A 17,786-nucleotide genomic window follows, 5' to 3' on the forward strand; every position below is an offset into this window, starting at 1 on the left:
ACTTAATTAATATTCCATTCCTATGATTTACATCAAATCCCAAGAAACCCTCACAATGATCACGTGGGGAATCTTGACTCCACAGAACAAACACCACTCTCAAACATTTCAATAACCAATTCTTGATCAAATGCCTCAGGCTTTGTTCTCCAATACCCACCGAAGTGGTTTACAGTTTCCCATCCTTCCTGCTGTGCCCTCCCCTGACCCTCTGGATGCAACTGCCTTCTGTCTTCTTGATTGCCCCCCATGTAGGAATCAGGCAGCTTTGGAGCCTTAACCTTAGTTCCATCATCCATGGCCTCAGGTATGTGGCCAAGAGACCCTGAATCTTCTCAATGGTGGGTGAAACAACCTAAGGGGTCATGTCTTGGTGGAAGGTCAGGCACTCTGGTCGCACAGATAAGCTCTTAAACCCCCCTGCACAGGAAAGAAGCAGGAGCAGGCACATCATGAGTCCCCCGGCGGGTGTCACAGCCCCACAGGGCAGACACGCTCATCAAATGCAGAGGAAGTTCACTTTGGGGTGAAATCTAGTTGACACCTTCAGAGACATGGTGAAATGCTCCATGGATTTCTGCCCTTCTAAATATTATTGGCAGAAACAGTCATCATTTCATAATTTTTGTTTAGGAAAGTATTTGTCTTTAAGGAAGAAAAATTAAACTAATTATATTCTTCATTGAACAAATTTGTGTGCCCACTCAAAGCATATTCTGACATTAGTTGATGCTCCCCATCTTCCAAAAAGATAAGAAATATAGTCATTTGTTTCCTTTCAGCCTGCTCATCTCCAGGTGTCCCATTTACCCAGAAGGGTGTGCTTCCTCTGAGTACAAGTCCCACCTACTCTCTTACCTTCAGAAGAGAGCTCAGGCTTCAACCATAAATTCAGACTTTGACATAAATACCTCAGATGACCTAGTGGCCTCAGGAGAATGAGAAGCTGTCCCTAATGTGGTAAGAAACCTTGGGTTTCCTCCCAACTAATCTTCTGCCAAGCCTCCCTCCCCTCTGGGTTATTATCCTAAAGATGTCTGTGGGCAGCAGCTGATGTGAGAGAGAAGAGGGTCTCCAGAGGCCCAGCACCGCCCCACCCTCTCCCCAGCAGCCCTAATTCTGGGTCTGGCTTCTTTTTTTGTTTGTGTCTTTTAGCACGAGTGCTCTTTTCAGCCATCCTAGGGCTTCCTTTAGAGCAGTTCCTGAAAGATTCCCCAACCACCATTGGCCCCATCTGCCACTTCTGTACTTCCCTTCTGAAACGAAATTCAGTTCTTTCAAAAAGATTGAGTCCAGCGACTTCCCTGGAGGTGCAGTGGAGGGGACACAGGTTTGACCTCTGGTCTAGGAAGATCCCACATGCCACAGAGCAAGGAAGCTGTGCGCTCCGACTCCTGAAGCCCACACAGCTGGAAGCAGGCGCTCCACAGCAAGGAAGCCTGTGCACCTGACTCCTGAAGCGTGCACAGCCGGAGCAGGTGCTCCACAGCAAGGGAAGCCGCCACAGTGAGAAGCCCAAGTACCGCGGTGAAGAGCAGCCTCTCAGGCCATGAAGGCCAGAACCACAGAAAGCGGGCGTGCAGCAGCGACAGCCCAGTGCAGCCAGAAGAAATTAATTGGCTAGTTGAATTTTTAAAAGACTGAGTCCAGAAAAAAAAAAAAAAAAACCAATGACATTTCACTTCTCTTTATTTTCATGTTTCTTCTGACACTTTGCACCTGATTCTGTTAGATACTTAGGATGCTTACAAAACTCCAGGTCACAGAAAAGGAGGAATTCCCAGTGTGTTCAGCGTCTCAGGGAACAGGCACACATCACTTCTGCTGAATAGTCCAAGGAGATGTGAGTGTAACAATGAACCAAAACCACCAGAAAACCCCAGGAGGAGAGCAGCCCATGCATCCCGGAGCTGTTGTCTGCTGGGCTCACTCGGGGCAGCAGAGGACCCAGAGGGTGGCTGTGCTTCCTGATCCCCCAGACTGCTGGGGAAGGCTGCCATCTTTCAGTGATGATTCAGGCTCCCCATCAGGAAAACCAGGCCAGATCTCAGCATCTCTGACTCAGTAAATACCTTCAGGACCCACCCCAAGTCCACCCTCTCCTCCTCTCTCTCAGGCAGCATGAATGCAGTGTGGGCTAGGCCGCTGATCGTCCTGGGGTGCTAAGGCCAGGGCTGGCCACATAACTCACCACCCGGGGATTCTCAGGGTTGTAAGGACTTACCTATTTCCCCATTCAGGTGAGGAACAGCAGTGGCTGTGACAGGCAGGGCGTCCCGATAAGGCAAAGGCACAGGCCGAGTCAAGGAGAAACTACAGGAGGCTGTCCGTGCGGGAAGCTGCCCAGGGCAGCACGGCCAGCCCCTCTGCTCAGGGACAGGCGGGCGCCCTTGTCACCAGAAGCAAACGCGGTTCAGCCGGGGTCCCAGGGCTGTGACTCACAGCAGGTAATCACACCAGCTCCTCGGTCCCTGAACCAGGCGGGCACTTGTGAATCTGGGATGGCCAAGGAGAGCCAAGTCAGGTGCAAGATCAGCCCACGGAGCCTGCGGACCTTGACACCTACTGGGCGGAGCACAGAGAGAAGGGCTCACCGGTCACCAACTCTCAGTGAGGGGGAGGGCGGGAAGCTTTGGCCTGAGTCTCATTCCTGGGACCTACCTACAAGGGTAAAGACTGACCTGACCATTGCTAGATTCTTTTTAACAGAAGCCCAGGGTTCCTACTGTACCCAGTTTCTAACGGGCCAAGGTGAAGATGGAGGAAAACGTTAGCATCCTTCCTTCTTGGATTCAGTTGTAAATTCATCCAATATTTACCAGACATTTTTATCACTATGATAAAGAACAAAATCTCTCTTTGAAAAGCTCATTCTCTGCTGGTAATACAGAAAGCAACCCAAATCACAGGGCAGTGGAGAGTCCACTCACTCCGCCCAGGAGTCTAGAAGTCCTGACAGTCCCATGGGGAGAGGAGGTTCAGGTGAGTCTTTAAAAGTGAGACTTTTTTTAACCTGGAGGTGGAGGCAGCTAGTGTGAAGAACAGGAACGTTTGTGAAAATGAACCTCATTCCCCCCTTCTCCTCTCAGGTGCTCAGACCACATGGCACCCTGGGCTGTTCTTTGAAATCCCCATGCCCTCCCCCCATCCCCCGCTCCCCAGTCACAGAGCATTTCCCTTCTCTCTGATTTCCCTGAAACACACTTCTCTTCCAGCAACAGACAGCTCATTGCTCCACTGGCTTCAGGCCTTTACTGAAATGCTCCCTCCTGGGGGAGAGATCCCACACCACACATGGAAGGCATCAGCTCCATCCTTCTCTTCCACTTGTCCTGCCCTCTCGCTCTCTCTTATTTCTTGCATCTCTGACAGCCTCTAGGGATGGGGCTGTGGGTGAAGTGAGAAGCGAGGAGAGGGTAGGGTGGTATCTTCTCTCCACAGGCTTTGCTGGAAAAGTAACTGTTTTTCTTCAGACAAGGCATGAATATAAATTGCAGGGAAATTGAAACTTAAATTGAAGGTGTTAATAAATTGAACATTAACTGTGAAAGACATGAAACCTTTTGGAGCATACCTAACAGAATGCTATTATGATGTCTGGGGGGATGAAGAACTTTAAAAAGCCAAACAGATGGGTAAGCAAAAGATGGATAAATATGATCATGTTACAAGGAACAACTGCTGCTCATCAAAGGACATCACAAATTGAGGAAAGCAGAAGCCGGGGAGTGGGAGTGAATGTTCAACAAGTGTGAAGGTGTCTCACCAATCAGTATTTTTTTAAGTAGATGTCAAAAACACGTTAACAGGCATTGCATGGATGGTGAAACATGGAAGTCCAATGAACATTTAAAATGTGATCAATTTCACTTGTGATAAATTAAATACTAGTTAAAATGGCAACAAAAGACCATCTCACAGCTCACGGTTGAGCAAACATTCGTGAGTGACTATGAAAGGCTGGCCCAGATGTGGAGCAGAAGAAGCTGTCATTCCTTGTTAATCGGAATGGCAACTGTTGTAACATAGCACAGCTGGACGAGTGCACAGCCTAGGTTTCATTAATTCCCATCCAGCTCATGAAGTAGATACATGTGAATGACATTCTTAACAGCAAAGAGCTGCAAACAGCTTCAGCATCCAGCAACAATAGACTGGATGGATTTGGTACGTTTAAAGTATGGACTACTATATAGCAGAAAAGTAATTCAATGGATGCATACGAATGAATGAACCTCAGAAACCGATACCACACACAAAATAAATACTTTGTCACAAAAGGATAATCACTGTGATTCTGCTTACATAAAGGGACAAAAGAGGGAAAGCCTGTGTACTCTTTAGGAACTCATATGCATGTGCGAATCTCAAATAAAAGGCAGGGAATGACATGGAATTGAGATATACAGAAAAATTAGAATCTGTTAAAATGAGAGTGGGTGCTGAGAACCTGAGAATTTGCTTTTAATGTTCTGAAAATTATGCCCTTATATTACCTACAAGCTTTTCTTGGTATAATCTACTTCTCAGTAAGATTTGTGTCACATATCAAAATAAATTCCAAGTGGCATTTAATATAAAATTTGGTACCATAAACCTTAAGAATAACGTGTAAATATGTATGCAATCTTGAGATGGGGAAGACCTTGATAAACTCTGATGGACTGGGTTGTGTCCCCCCAGGTAGATGTGTTGACTTTCTAACCTGCAGGGACTCAGAATGTGACTGTATCTGCAGACAGAGTTTCTAAAGAGATAAATAAATGGAGGCCTTTGAGTTGTGCCCTAATCGAGTATGACTCTTGTCCATGTAGGAAAAGGAAACTGAACACAGAAAGAAACCCCAGGAATGGGTGCACACAGAGGAGGGGCAAGTGAGACCCAGAGAAAGGCATTGTCTGCAAGTGAGCAAGTCCTTGGGAGAATCCACCCCAAGCACACTGTGGCCTTGGATGTCCAGCCTCTGGAGCTGCAAGAAAACAGATGTCTGCCCTTCAAGCTTCTGGGGATGCGCTATTTTGTCATGGCAGCCCCAGCACACTAATAAATACGCGTTCCATTGAAAGCCAGAGCACACAGGAAAGGCTTCGTGGGCTTTACTACAACATCGCCAAACACTTACATGTCAAAGAGGAAGCGGAAAGTTACAAACTCAAAACTATAATACACTTGACAAAAGTCTGACATTGCCAACACATAGCTCCTAGAAGTGTGTAATAAAACAAGCAATCTAGCAGAAAGTTTGGCAAGATCCGTAAACTGAAATGTTCATATAAAGAAATACAAATGCTTATTAGAAGACAGAAGAAAAAGTCAACTTCCCTCAACAAATTAAGGCTGAGATATTATTTTGTCTTCTATTAAGAGACAAGTGCCTCATAAAACAATACCATACACATTTAACAAAGATTGTAGCCATCATCCTTGGCAGAGCTAAGTATTCAGCATTCCTTCTTGTTTGTCCTTCGACGGTACATACAGATCAAAGAGCAGTAAAAATGATTTATGCTTGGCATGGAAATTTTAAGTCTCACTCCTGGGAATTTATACCAAGTAATTAGGTAAATATTTTGACATTAGAATATGTACTCTAAAATGAGAAATAATCTTTACTCTCAGCATAAAGATTTGGTTAAGAAAGTATAGCAACTTTCACACCATGGAAATGTTTAAATTGGAAAGGAAATAAACCAAAATATGAAGCGAGATCGTCTCTGATAGGTAGACTTTCTGAATTGTATACAAGTAAATTTAAATGTCTTCTTTCCTAGTTATCAATATTTTTCAAAGTTTGCTAAGATAAAATACAGATGGCTTTGATAATACTGTGGTGGTGGTTTCATCACTCAGTTGTGTCTGACTCTTTGTGAACCCATGGACTATAGCGCACCAGGCTCCTCTGTCCATGAGTTTCCCAGGCAAGAATAGTGGAGTGGGCTGCCATTTCCTTCTCCAGGGGATCTTTCCGACTCAGGGATGGAACCCATATTTCCAGCACTGCAGGCAGATTTATTACAGCTGAGCCTCCAGGGAAGCGCAGGAAATCTATAAAGTCACTTCAAAGAGACATGAAAGCAACTGCTGAGGGATCTGAGCAGAGTGGGAAGCAGACCCCAGAGGTGACCTGTGCGGAGTGGGAAGTGGACCCCCATGGGTCTGAGCAGAGTGGGAAGCGGACCGCCTAGGCGACCTGAGCAGAGTGGGAAGCGGCCCCCGTGGGCCTGAGACCCAGGGACAGGACTCATCTGCATTTGAGTCTTGGTCACTCTCACTTGCTCTGTAATCTTGGCTGGGTTTCTAAAAGTAGCAAAGTCTGAGCTTTGTCAGCTGCCTCAGAACCTTGTTTCCTGAACTCAAAGGGCTCAGAGTGGGCACAGAGAAAGGCTGCTGCTCACCAAATCCTCCAACCTTGTACAGTGAAAAGTAGATTTTTAAAGTTGAGAGTAATGAGGTCTTTTTGAACCAAGGGGGATGCAAAGCAGAAACAGGCCAGACGGCTGGAAAGAATCCAAAGCAGGACCAGAATCCAGAGGACGCTAAGCATGGTCACCCTGTGCTCAGTATCACGAGTCATTCCCTGGGGTTTGGGGGGATTGCTAGCTACCCTCACTATACTAGCTGCCCTCACAGATGTGAAGAACTGACTCACTGGAAAAGACCCCGATGCTGGGAAAGATTGAAGGCAGAAGGAGAAGGGGACGACAGAGGATGCGATGGCTGGATGGCATCACCGACTGGATGGACATGAGTTTACGTGAACTCCGGGAGTGGGTGATGGAGAGGGAGGCCTGGTGTCCGTGGGGTCACAGAGAGTTGGACCTGACTGCATGACTGAACTGAACTGAGCTCCCCTCATAGAAGTGCCAACACATGTCTTATCTAATGTGATTTCCCACGCAGCTCTATGAGCAATAGGATTGTCATTTCTACTCTGGAAGTAAAGAAACAGATGATTAAAGACATTAGGTGTCCTGTCCAAAATCACACAAGTAGACAGGGGTAGCGATAGGATGTGGATGTTTGTGTGACTCAGAGCCAGCTCGTGTTCACCCTGCTCACACAAGCACAGTTTGCTTCAGGCTTGTGCACTGAGAACGACTGGCTTCTTACCTCCGCATCTGATGACACATTGCTGTCACACTCAGCTAGGCATCAGAAGAAAGAGAAAGATGCAGAGCCAAGTCTACATGGGGCGCATTGTGATATAAGGTCACTTTTTTTTCCTGGTTACTTTTCCTCCAGTGGTGACCCCCCCTGGTTCTGGATGCTCATTTTTGAGGGCTGGAGCTCATCTGGTGGTGAAGATGCAGGCGCAAGGCCCCAGGACCCCCCTTGTGCATCACCCTCTCTCAGCTCAGCTGTCTCCAAAGCATCTCCAGATCTAAGTAAGATCACGAGCACACAGCCCTCCCAGCTGTTTCCCTGAGGCTCCTCTGCCTGCAGTCCCTTCCTGCCCCCAGGGAGGGCCTTTCTTATCTACTCACATCTTCCCTTCCCTCTTTCTCAGAGAGTGCCTTCTGAATTGCTTTTCAGAGGATACATATTATCGAATTACCTCTCCTCATTCTAACTCCCTGATACAAAGAAATTCTTCCTACTAGTAGGGGGGCCATGTATCTTTTAAAAAGATACATTTTTTCAAGGAAACATTTTAAATTTTAAAGAAATTCTTCCCACCAGTAAGGACCCATGTATCTTTAAAAAAGATACATTTCCCTATCTGTATTCATTTCTTACTGCTGGTATAACAAATGAGCACAAGTTCACTTTCTCATCCGTCTGGAGAAGTCCGATGTGGATCTTGCTGTGTGGACATCGAGGTGTCAGTGGGCTGTGCTCCTTCTGGAGGACCTAGGGGTGCTCTTCCTAAGGGTCGAGGTGTCGGCAGGCTGCATTCCTTCTGGAGGACCTAGGGGTTCTCTTCTTAGGGGTCGAGGTGTCGGCGGGCTGCGTTCCTTCTGGAGGACCTGGGGGTGCTCTTCCTAGGGGTCGAGGTGTCGGCGGGCTGCGTTCCTTCTGGAGGACCTGGGGGTGCTCTTCCTAGGGGTCGAGGTGTCGGCGGGCTCTTTTCCTTCTGGAGGACTGGGGGTGTTCTTCCTAGGGGTCGCCGCACTGCTCGCCTGCGGGCGCAGCAGCCACTTCAGCCCCGCGGTGGCTCACGTCCTCACGGCTCCTGCACCAGCTGTGACCCTCCTGACTCCCTCTCTGCCTTCTGAGGACGCTTGGGACCACAGTGCACCCTCACCAGTGACCCGAGGGCCTCCGGGTGTAGAGCTTTTCTTTAAACACACCCACACACGTCCCTTTTGCCCTGTGAGTTAACAGTCACAGGTTCTGGGGATTAGGACCCGGACATCTTTAGGGGGAGGGAAACTGTTGATCACACTACTCTTTCTGCACAACTTGAGAGAAAATTACTTTAAACAATTGCAAGGTACTTTCACAACAGCATCAGAGTAGCAACAGCTTCAGAGTAGCATCACCTGCTAAAATATGACATACAGATAACACAACAGTTGGACCATAATGTGGGTCTCAATAAACAGGCCTAGAAGAATGCTTTCCTAATTTTTCACCAGCGAGAAACGACGATCAGGTTGCATTTGGGTGACACCTGTCGCCGTGGTTTCCGGAAGCATGAGGTCGGGGAGGGTGGGTGCGGTCTGCAGAGACAGGGCTGAGGCGGGAGAGGTCCCGGTGAACACAGGTACGGAATCCAAGGGACAGTGAGGCCTCTGCAGGCTCAGGCAGGAGGAGCCCCGGACGTCAGGGTGGGAGCTGGGTGGGCAGGATGTGGCTGCGGGTGTAGGGGTCCCTGAGACGCCGAGTCTTCTCACCACCGATTTGTGCAAAGGCCCCACCCTCTTTAACTCCTAGTTACCCCGTGATGTCCTGGTCTACAGCGTCCATTCAACACAAAAGCGCAGCGTATTAACAGCAGCGTGGCAGGACTGCAGAGGGCGGTTCGGCCCGCCGAGATCAAGAAGCACTTGGGAAGCAGCACCGATGCTGAGCCCGGAGCCCCGGGAGACTCCTTCCGCCCCGGCCCGTCGGCGATCCCCAGCCCCGGAGCTTCCCGCTCGGGTCCTCTGCCGGAGAGGGGCCCGGGCGCCCGCACGTCTGAGCCCTGGGCCTCGCGACCGAGCTCGGGTGTGCCGCGCGCCCCTTCTCCCGGTCCTTCGCTCCCGGTTCCTTCAGCGGCCGGAGGCCCGGGGTCGGGCCCGGGGAGGCGAGCGGGCGGGGACGTGCGGCTCCGTCGGTGGCCGCGTGCGGGGAGTGGGTGCAGTTTCTCCCCGCGGGTCGAGCCCGGCCGGTCGGAAGCCCTTAGCCCGGCGAAGGGGCCGCTGTGCCGCCGGCGGGATCCCCGGGTCCTCCGCATCTCCTGCCCGCGGGGGATCGGAACCATCTCCGGGGCCCGGAGACCGCCCCGCTCTCTCCTCGCCGCCTCCCGGCTTCTCGAGGCGCACCGGGCTCCCGGGTTCCAGCGGCGGCCAGGGGCCCGGAGCTCCTGCGGAGACGGGACCGCAGATCCCGCCCGGCCCCGGGCCCTCCGTGCGCGTCGCCTGCCCCGCGGGCGCTGCTTCCCGGAGAGGCCGACCGAGCGGCAGCCCCAGCCAGGGAGATGCGGCCGCTGGAGGCGCCGTCGGACCGGAACACGGGGCCGCCTGGGCTTCTGGCTCCGCCGGCCGCCCCGGCTGCAGCCCGAGGGCCGGGGGACACCAAGCCAGGCAGCTTCGCCGTCTGCCCGCCGAGCGCAGGGGCGGCCCTAAACTACGACTTGGGGTCAACTGCACGCGCGCCGCTTCTTTGATCCACGTCTCCGGTGTGAAAGAACCCAGAGTTCCCACCCTGGGCGGAAGAAAGGTTCTCTATAAAGGTTTTGTAGAAGGCGTTCTTTCCCCGGCCAAAATAAGACGGTTGGTGACTTGAAACGCCACCGTCACCCACGCTGTTGGCGGTGCGCCTGAAGGGCAGGTCTGAGCCCGACCCGCTGTGGGTGCGCGGAGCACAGAGCAGTGCCCGCCTCGGCTGTTCCTCAGCAATCGGAGAGTCAGACCCTCAGGGCTGGACTCCAGCTCCAGGGCTGGGGCTGGAAAGGCGGCTTCTGTCCCGCTGGGAGCCTCAGTAGGTACTGACGGCTTGATGGGTGAGGAACTGTGCCCAGCAAGTAACTGCTGCTCAAAACTCGATGGGCGCCAGCGCGCAGCAGGAAAGGGGTACCGAACAGGACAGCTTCCCTCCTGCTGGAGGCTGGGATGCACAGATGAGCTTGTTGCAGCAAAAAGAGAAATGCAGTGTTTCCTCTCCTGAGAGCAAGGAAAGTAAACAGCGAAGACTAGACAAGAAACGTGGCCGGTCGCCAAAGAGTTAATCACTCCTAGTTTTACTTGAGGTGTTTCTAACCTGTGTGTCTGTAACCAGGAGTCCCTGATCCTGCGTACTTTCCATCCTGCACCACGTTTGTGCTCTCCCTGCACCCTCTTGTAGCAAGTCACCCCTTAGAGCCGTTTGCATTTCGGGAGGCAGGTGGCAGGCTGGCGGACCCAGGAGACCCAGGCTGTACACAGTCTCTCGGGTCCCCCAGGAGGGGACAGGGCCCTGTTCCTGGGGGGCTAGCCTGCTCTGTGCTCCCCTTGGCCAGCTGAGGAGTAAAGCCGTCTACTTCCTCCAAAATTCCGTCTCCGTATTTTTTCATTGAGCATTGGTGGGCAGAGAAAGGCGAGATTTTGGCAGTAACAAGGCGGCCATGGATGAGTGGGAGGCGGGGCGGGGGGTGGAGTATCCTGGGGCAAGGGAGGACTTGAACCCCTCACACCTCAGGCAGCTTTTGGTAATTTGGATTTTGTTTTTTGAATAGGGTTTCATAGTTACAGCCCATAGCTCAATCACTCTGTTTTGGAATGGTGGTCCCTATGGGTGGGAGCGTCCACTATAAATGGATAGAATAGGCCATTGCATCTTACATCCCATGGACCAAATTCCACTCCCAGATTGTGCTGGTAGGGCCTGAAAGCTAAAAATGGTTTTTATATCTTTAAATGGTTGAAAATAATTGTTACAGATAGTATTTGCAGCATGAAAATTCTATTCATTATACTCACATTCATCCAGATTTCATTGCCTATAAGGAGTGTCTTCTTGAAACGGGCTCTTCATGTACTTCTTATCTGTGGTGCTTCTTGGATACAAGGAGTGAACTGAGTGGATCCAACAGATGTCATGTGGAAAAGCTAAAATATCTACTCTCTGGATCTTTATAGAAGTTTTCCCATCTCCACTGTAGAAATATGTTAAGGCTTTTTGTTTGATTGTTTGTTTTAACACATTTGCTGAGAACTATACTTAGAAACATTGTGAATTTTGTTCACATTACAAATTACTGTGAATTTAGTTCACATTACATTGTGCATTTTATCCTTTGGAACAAACCTCCTGTGGGTAGATGTCCAGCTGGTCACATCGCTCTCAGAAATCTCACCAGCATGAACACTGCGCCTGTGTACTCAGTTGCTACTCAGCTGCTAAGTTGTGTCTCTTTGTGACCCCATGGACTGCAGCCCTGCAGGCTCTTCTGTTCCTGGGGATTCTCCTGGCAAGAATAATACTGGAGTGGGTTGCCAGGCCCTCCTCCAGGAGATCTTCCCAACCCAGGGATCGAACCTGGGTCTCCCTCATTGCAGGTGGATTCTTTACCATCTGAGCCACCAGGAAAACCTCTCAGGAGAATGGTCAAGCTGAATCGAGTTCTCAGAGTGATGTTTACTCTACTTTCTGTCTCAAATGCCACCCCTTAGTTGAATCTCCCACCCTTTTCTGCCTTGATTTGTCAAATTTTCCATCTCTGCCTGCCCCCCTGCCCCCAAAGGGTCTCTCTGCATTCCTTCCAACCTATCCTTCCTACAGTAGAAAATGTAACTTAAAAAAACAAACAAAAAAAAAACACCCAAATCCTCCTTAAAAATTTCAGTAATTTCTCACTACCACCAGACCCACGATTCCAGACCTTCCATGAATGACCCCTGTGTTTCTCCTCATGCTAATCTCCCTGCCATCCTGGGCTTCTTTGAGTGCCCGGCACCGTACGTTTCCCCCTGAGTCAAGGCTTTATATATGCCGCTCCTCCTGCCTGGGGAGCTCTTCTCCCTACCCCTTGTTCCACCAGCTCCCCACCATTTCATCTTCATGTTCAGTACTCCTTGTTCAGGGGCGTCTTCCCTAACCTTTCCACCAGCTCCCCGAGCACCTGCATTCCCCTTCTGTCACATTCATCAGATTGCCAGTTCTTATGTAATCTCCTGCTGGACGGAAAACTCTGGGAGAGCAGGGCTGTGTCTTGCTCGTGGTTCTTTCCTGGCTCCTGACACATTGATTCTCGGTCACTGTTGAATGGATGGTTGAAGGATGAGTGACGGGGGTGTGCTGGGAGGGGCCTGGCTCTGCGATGATCTGGAGATGCCACACATCTTCGGAGGATTTGGAGACTGGACGAGGTAATTGCTAACGTTCATCAGCTCAGACATCTATTAAGCTTTAGGCTTACCCCCAGCCTGTTCCATTTGCTCCAAGATGTTTGGTTGAATATTCCTTGTACTGAACTTGAGATTCAAGATTAGGCTGTGGATAAAAGAGTTAAAAGTGACAGCTGCTTGGTACACACATAAAATAATCTGCATAATTTTTGAGATCTTTCTCCAGCTACAGAGCTCAGAGAATAGCCACCAAAACCACATAGTCATGCACTTGGCCACATAGTTTCCCGGGCACTAAAGCACTGTAGCCAAAGAACCAAGTGTTGTCTCTGAAGGTCTAGAACTAGCCATGCTTGCACAATGGAGAAGCTGACTTACGGCAGCCTTTATCTTCCGGTAAATGCTGACACTGGAAAGTGACTGATGATCACCTGGCTTTAATTCCCTCACCCCAGGGCCCTCTGGAGGGACTAATCAATCAGGTTGAAACGTGTACTCTAGAAACACAAGGGGTCCTCCCCACGGGAATCTCACTTTATTCAAAGCTTTCAACAATCTCTGAAATGGGAACTATACAGGGCAAAACTCTCCCAGCCATACCTGCAATTAAACTTTGAGAAAGGGTTAAGATCTTTGCTTGTGGCTTTTCATATGAGTGAATTCTCATTCCTATCTGTCCATAGATTCCAAGAGCACAATTAATGTTCCCGGAGTTACAGAAGTCAGTTCTGCATCACCTAAGTTTAGGGCAGGTTCAAACCCGCTCCTGTGGTTTGATTAATGTAAAAGCAACCTTCTGTAAAGGCCTATAGGGCATGTGAAGTTTTCAGGGTTTGCTGACTCTGTGACTAAAAACTAGGGGAAAGTCTCCTAGGGAGTTGTTTTCCTGCCAGATGTCTGACATTTCAAAGGGAGAGATTCTAGTCTGGACTTGTGTTTCCAAACAACAGTTGCTCTAATTAATGAAATGTTTATCAAGGGTGATGTCCATTATCACGATTGTTGGAAAGAGTCATTACTGAATGACCACACACTTTACTGATGTGGAGGGGAAGCGCCCCAGAGCCACACACCAGGCCTGGGAGAATCTGCACCATGACAGGCGGTGGGAGGAGATCACATTCCCATCCTACCGAGTTCACCATCCACTGAATGATCATTCTCACACAGCAGCCAAGACTCTGCATGGAATGTTGAGAGGGTAACAGATCCAGGACCTACTAAGACCTGCACTAGTCTTACAGGTGCACAGGAAAAGGGTGAGCTCACTTACATGTGGCATCTTAAAAAATAAATAAATGAAAAGCAAAGCACCAAGGTCCTCAATCCAGGGCACAGATCGGTGTCTGCAGAAGGTGGGCCGTGGGTGTGAGAAGAGGTGAAGGTGCTCAAAAGGCACAAACTTCCAGTTACAGGAAAGTGACTCCTGGGGTCATCATGCGCAGCATGGCAACTATAGCCAATAATACTATTAAAAAATTATTTTGTGTATTTGAAAGTTGCTAAAAGAGTGGATCTAAAAAGTCCTCATCACACCACACACAAAAGATGTCACAGTGTAATATGATGGACGTGAGATGGACTTACCATGGTGATAGTGTCACAATATATACAAATAGTGAATCATTATGTTGCACACCCAAAATGAACATGAAGGGATATGTCAGCTATGCATCAATTTAAAAAAAAAGAAAATGGTGGAAGGATGACATGTGCTCTCACAATTGCTGAGAAAGATAAAGCTTTAAGCTTTGCATCAGGGTCTGCAGGCTCCCCTTCCTCTCAGTAAAGTAAAGGATACTTACGGCCTTGGAGGCAGCGGATGGGACAGGCCCGGGGCTCTGCATTTTTCACACGCTCCCAGGAAATGCCAGTTCCTGCGGATCCCTGGCTGCACTTTGAGTAGCAAGGTGTCAAAGCTCCTGAGGGTGGAGATTAGCTGGGCTGGTTTCTAAGGGATCCAGTTACACTTATGAGTACAGCACAGGGGCTTTTTTGGTCTCTATTCCTGACAGTGTAAAATAGCTGGGGGTGAGCCGAGGTGGTGTTTCCCTTGCAGAGAAGAGGAGAATGGCAACTTTCACCAGACTGGAAATGATGCTGTTTCATGTTCACATACGGATCTCCTCAGAAAAATGGGGCCCACCAGCAAAGACCTTCAGAAATAAGGGCAAAAAGACCACTATGACTTTTAAAGTATTATTTTGGAGTGCTATCCACAAAGAATAAACTAGATTAAAGGACATGATTTTATGTCACAGCTCAAGTGGTTCAATTGCCTAGGACCTTTTTTTTTTTTTTAAGTTTTATCTTGAACCCTTCTTAGAAGTGTCTACATTACATGAGGGCTTAACGGAGTGTGTCACTGCTTGTTCAAATCTCTGATGGCAAATAAAATATACAACGACAGGAAGGACCCTTTACTACACTTGTTAAAATATGGAAGGTCCTCCCTGGGAAGCTATAGATTCTTGGTCACCGCGAGGAGTAGAAAGTGAGCCCGCAGAATTCACAGCTGGGCGGCAGGAGAGGAGCCGGCCCCTCAGCCCCTCTGATACAGGCTCTGTCTGACACCCAGACCCTCAGACATGCCTCACGAGGGTAACAGACCCTGAGAGGCCTGCCGTGGTCCCCCGTGTTCTCCTCTGACCTGGAGGAGGAGACGGTGGGCTTAGGAGAGACCCTGGGCATCAGATGTTTTGTGCATAATTACAAGTTTTCTTGAGACGTTTAACTGCCTTTGATAATGGATTTTAAGTTTCTTTATCTCTGAAGTGATCTATGTTTACCTTTGAAATCTTTTGTTAACTTTGGCTAAGTGAGTAACTATTGTTTCATAGTGACCTATATGATCCAATCCGACTGAGTGTTATAAACCCGTTTGATATTTATTGAAAACATTTCCTAAATCATTAACTTCTAGCTAACTTTGGGGTGCTTCACAGGGTCCCTGAGACATCCCAAAGAGAGATATTAAACTACCTGAGTTCATCTGACATGTTAAATTACATGGGAAGCGTTGTTGGAGAAGTAATGAATCTTGTCAGGTTATATTGTATGGTTGATGTTACTAATATAGATATCCTAGAAGGTATGTGAAATTCATGAAAATCTGATATGTCCTGGTAAAATGTTGTCAGTTACAATTCTAGTTATCATATTAAAGTGTTACATATTACAGCAATGACCAGGCTACTTTGTCGATTGCAATTTAATCAGATTTTAAGCATGCCTTCTATGGTCTCATACTGATGCCTTTGCAAGAATACTGATACTTCAAGATGTATGGAAAAGACTTCTAAGATTCACCAATAAACACATTTTATTTGTTTGTTATCTGGTAAGCTGGTACCAGGCTGGGATTTAGTCTACTCTCTATGTTAAGGGAACAAAGTTTTCTCAGAATGAAGCTTTCAAAAACAGATTATGAATTTGTCTTTAAGTGATTTACATTTGTTTTTAAAATCTTTTGTTACTCTCGTAAAGTAAATAAGCATTATTTAAGATTATGGAATATGTAAAAGCTCATTCTGTTTAATAACCCCTCACTGTTAGACTTTTGCTATTCTGATGTCCTTAAAACATGGCAACAGTCTACTCCTAAAATGGAGAATTAAAAATGCACGAACAGTAGCTGTAAATCAAAGCGTCGGGGCTATGGGAAGTCCAAGGCGGCCGCTTGGCTTTTCCCGGCTCCCTGACAAACCTCATTTTCAGCTGATGGGTTAAAGCCTTCCCTGGCTACAGAGTTAATGCCCTCACAATGACAAAAAATACACATTTCACTTAACATTAAGTTCTAGTTTTGTTAGTTAAGGTCTGTGTTTACCACGACTCACTTCTGAGGTAGTTCCTTGTTATATTGCTAAAAGGTTTAATTAATTAAGTTATTGAAAAGGACACTCTAAGTTTGTTTCTAAAGCTTATCTCGTAACCATCTTTGGATAAAGGTCAGATCCTCTATGGTGTACAACCAGGAGATTATATCTGGCTATAATCACTTAACTGTGTCAGATGACCTGGGGTATACTGGGCTCTACCTAATGAAAGTTCTCGACTTAAATTCTTGATTGTGACCTTACTAATACCTGCTAGCTATATTATTTTCCATGTTGCTTGTTTCAGAAGATTTTTTCTTACATTACTAAATGAATGACTGACGTGATAACTTGCTGATATGCAGTTCCTAATGCTTTTGAACTGTGGTGTTGGAGAAGACTCTGGAGAGTCCCTTGGGCTGCAAGGAGATCCAACCAGTCCATTCTAAAGGAGATCAGTCCTGGGTGTTCTTTGGAAGGAATGATGCTAAAGCTGAAACTCCAGTACTTTGGCCACCTCATGTGAAGAGCTGACCATTGGAAAAGACTCTGATGCTGGGAGGGATTGGAGGCAGGAGGAGAAAGGGATGACAGAGGATGAGATTGCTGGATGGCATCACTAACTCGATGGACGTGAGTCTGGGTGAACTCCGGGAGTTGGTGATGGATAGGGAGGCCCGGCGAACTGCAATTCATGGGGTCGCAAAGAGTCGGACACGACTGAGCGACTGAACTGAACTGAACTGATGAGATCAATTACTGTAATAATGTAACTCTAGATATGGAAAGAAGCAACAAGAGGGAGTATTCTCCTGGGCCAAGAGGCTAGTAAGACAGGTATGGCCCTGAGACTTTTGCTACTTGCAAGGTCTGGTCTAGTAACAGCACACAGTGGCCTGTCAATGGAATCTTCATCAGACCCGGGACACAAGGGCCGTGAAATGCCCCCAAAGCATGGTCAGATCTGTGGCTATGAAGGGACCCTGCTGACTGGAAGTTGGCACTTGCCAGCTGTCTCAACAAAGATTACATCATGACCACTGCAAGCTGCTGACCTTGAAAGGAGTTCAAGGTGGAGATCAGAAATGAGGCACTCTGTGCTCTGGGAAAAACCCAGAAGAACCAGCCTGCAGAGAGTCGGGTGTTTTCAGGTAAAGGTTATTATGAGCCCAGCTTCTCGCCTCTTCTTGCACCTAGAAAGACACTAACGTCGCAGCCCAATGTCTGATCCTGGTTCTCCCCCAGCTCCTCGGGAGCTTTTCTGCTTCTCTCAATCTTTGGGCCATGTATCTTTAACTTTCTTGTTAAGTTTGCTTCTTCTAGAATACAACAAATCTCCAACTGATAGTCTGACAAGACTATTCCCTGGCCAACACCCAGACAACGCTGAAACAAGCCGCCTTATCATTCCATGGACTCTCATCTCCTTCCGTAAAGGCACCCTGGCAGAGAGCAGGCAAAGGGAACCTAGAGCCCCAGACGCCCCTACAGCCTGAAG

General features: G+C 48.2%; 1 long non-coding RNA gene across 2 annotated transcripts in view; it reads right to left on the minus strand.

The window, feature by feature from the left end:
• Positions 1 to 2,528, minus strand: part of LOC138430365 (uncharacterized) — a 29,401-nt gene extending 26,873 nt beyond the window's left edge. For both annotated transcript variants that reach the window (XR_011253129.1, XR_011253128.1), the window contains exon 1: positions 2,225 to 2,528. This is a non-coding gene — a long non-coding RNA (uncharacterized lncRNA). The remainder of the gene's footprint in view (positions 1 to 2,224) is intronic.
• Positions 2,529 to 17,786: the final 15,258 nt, after the last annotated feature.

Source organism: Ovis canadensis, chromosome 25 (genome assembly GCF_042477335.2).
Source record: "Ovis canadensis isolate MfBH-ARS-UI-01 breed Bighorn chromosome 25, ARS-UI_OviCan_v2, whole genome shotgun sequence".
NCBI lineage: Eukaryota > Metazoa > Chordata > Mammalia > Artiodactyla > Bovidae > Ovis > Ovis canadensis.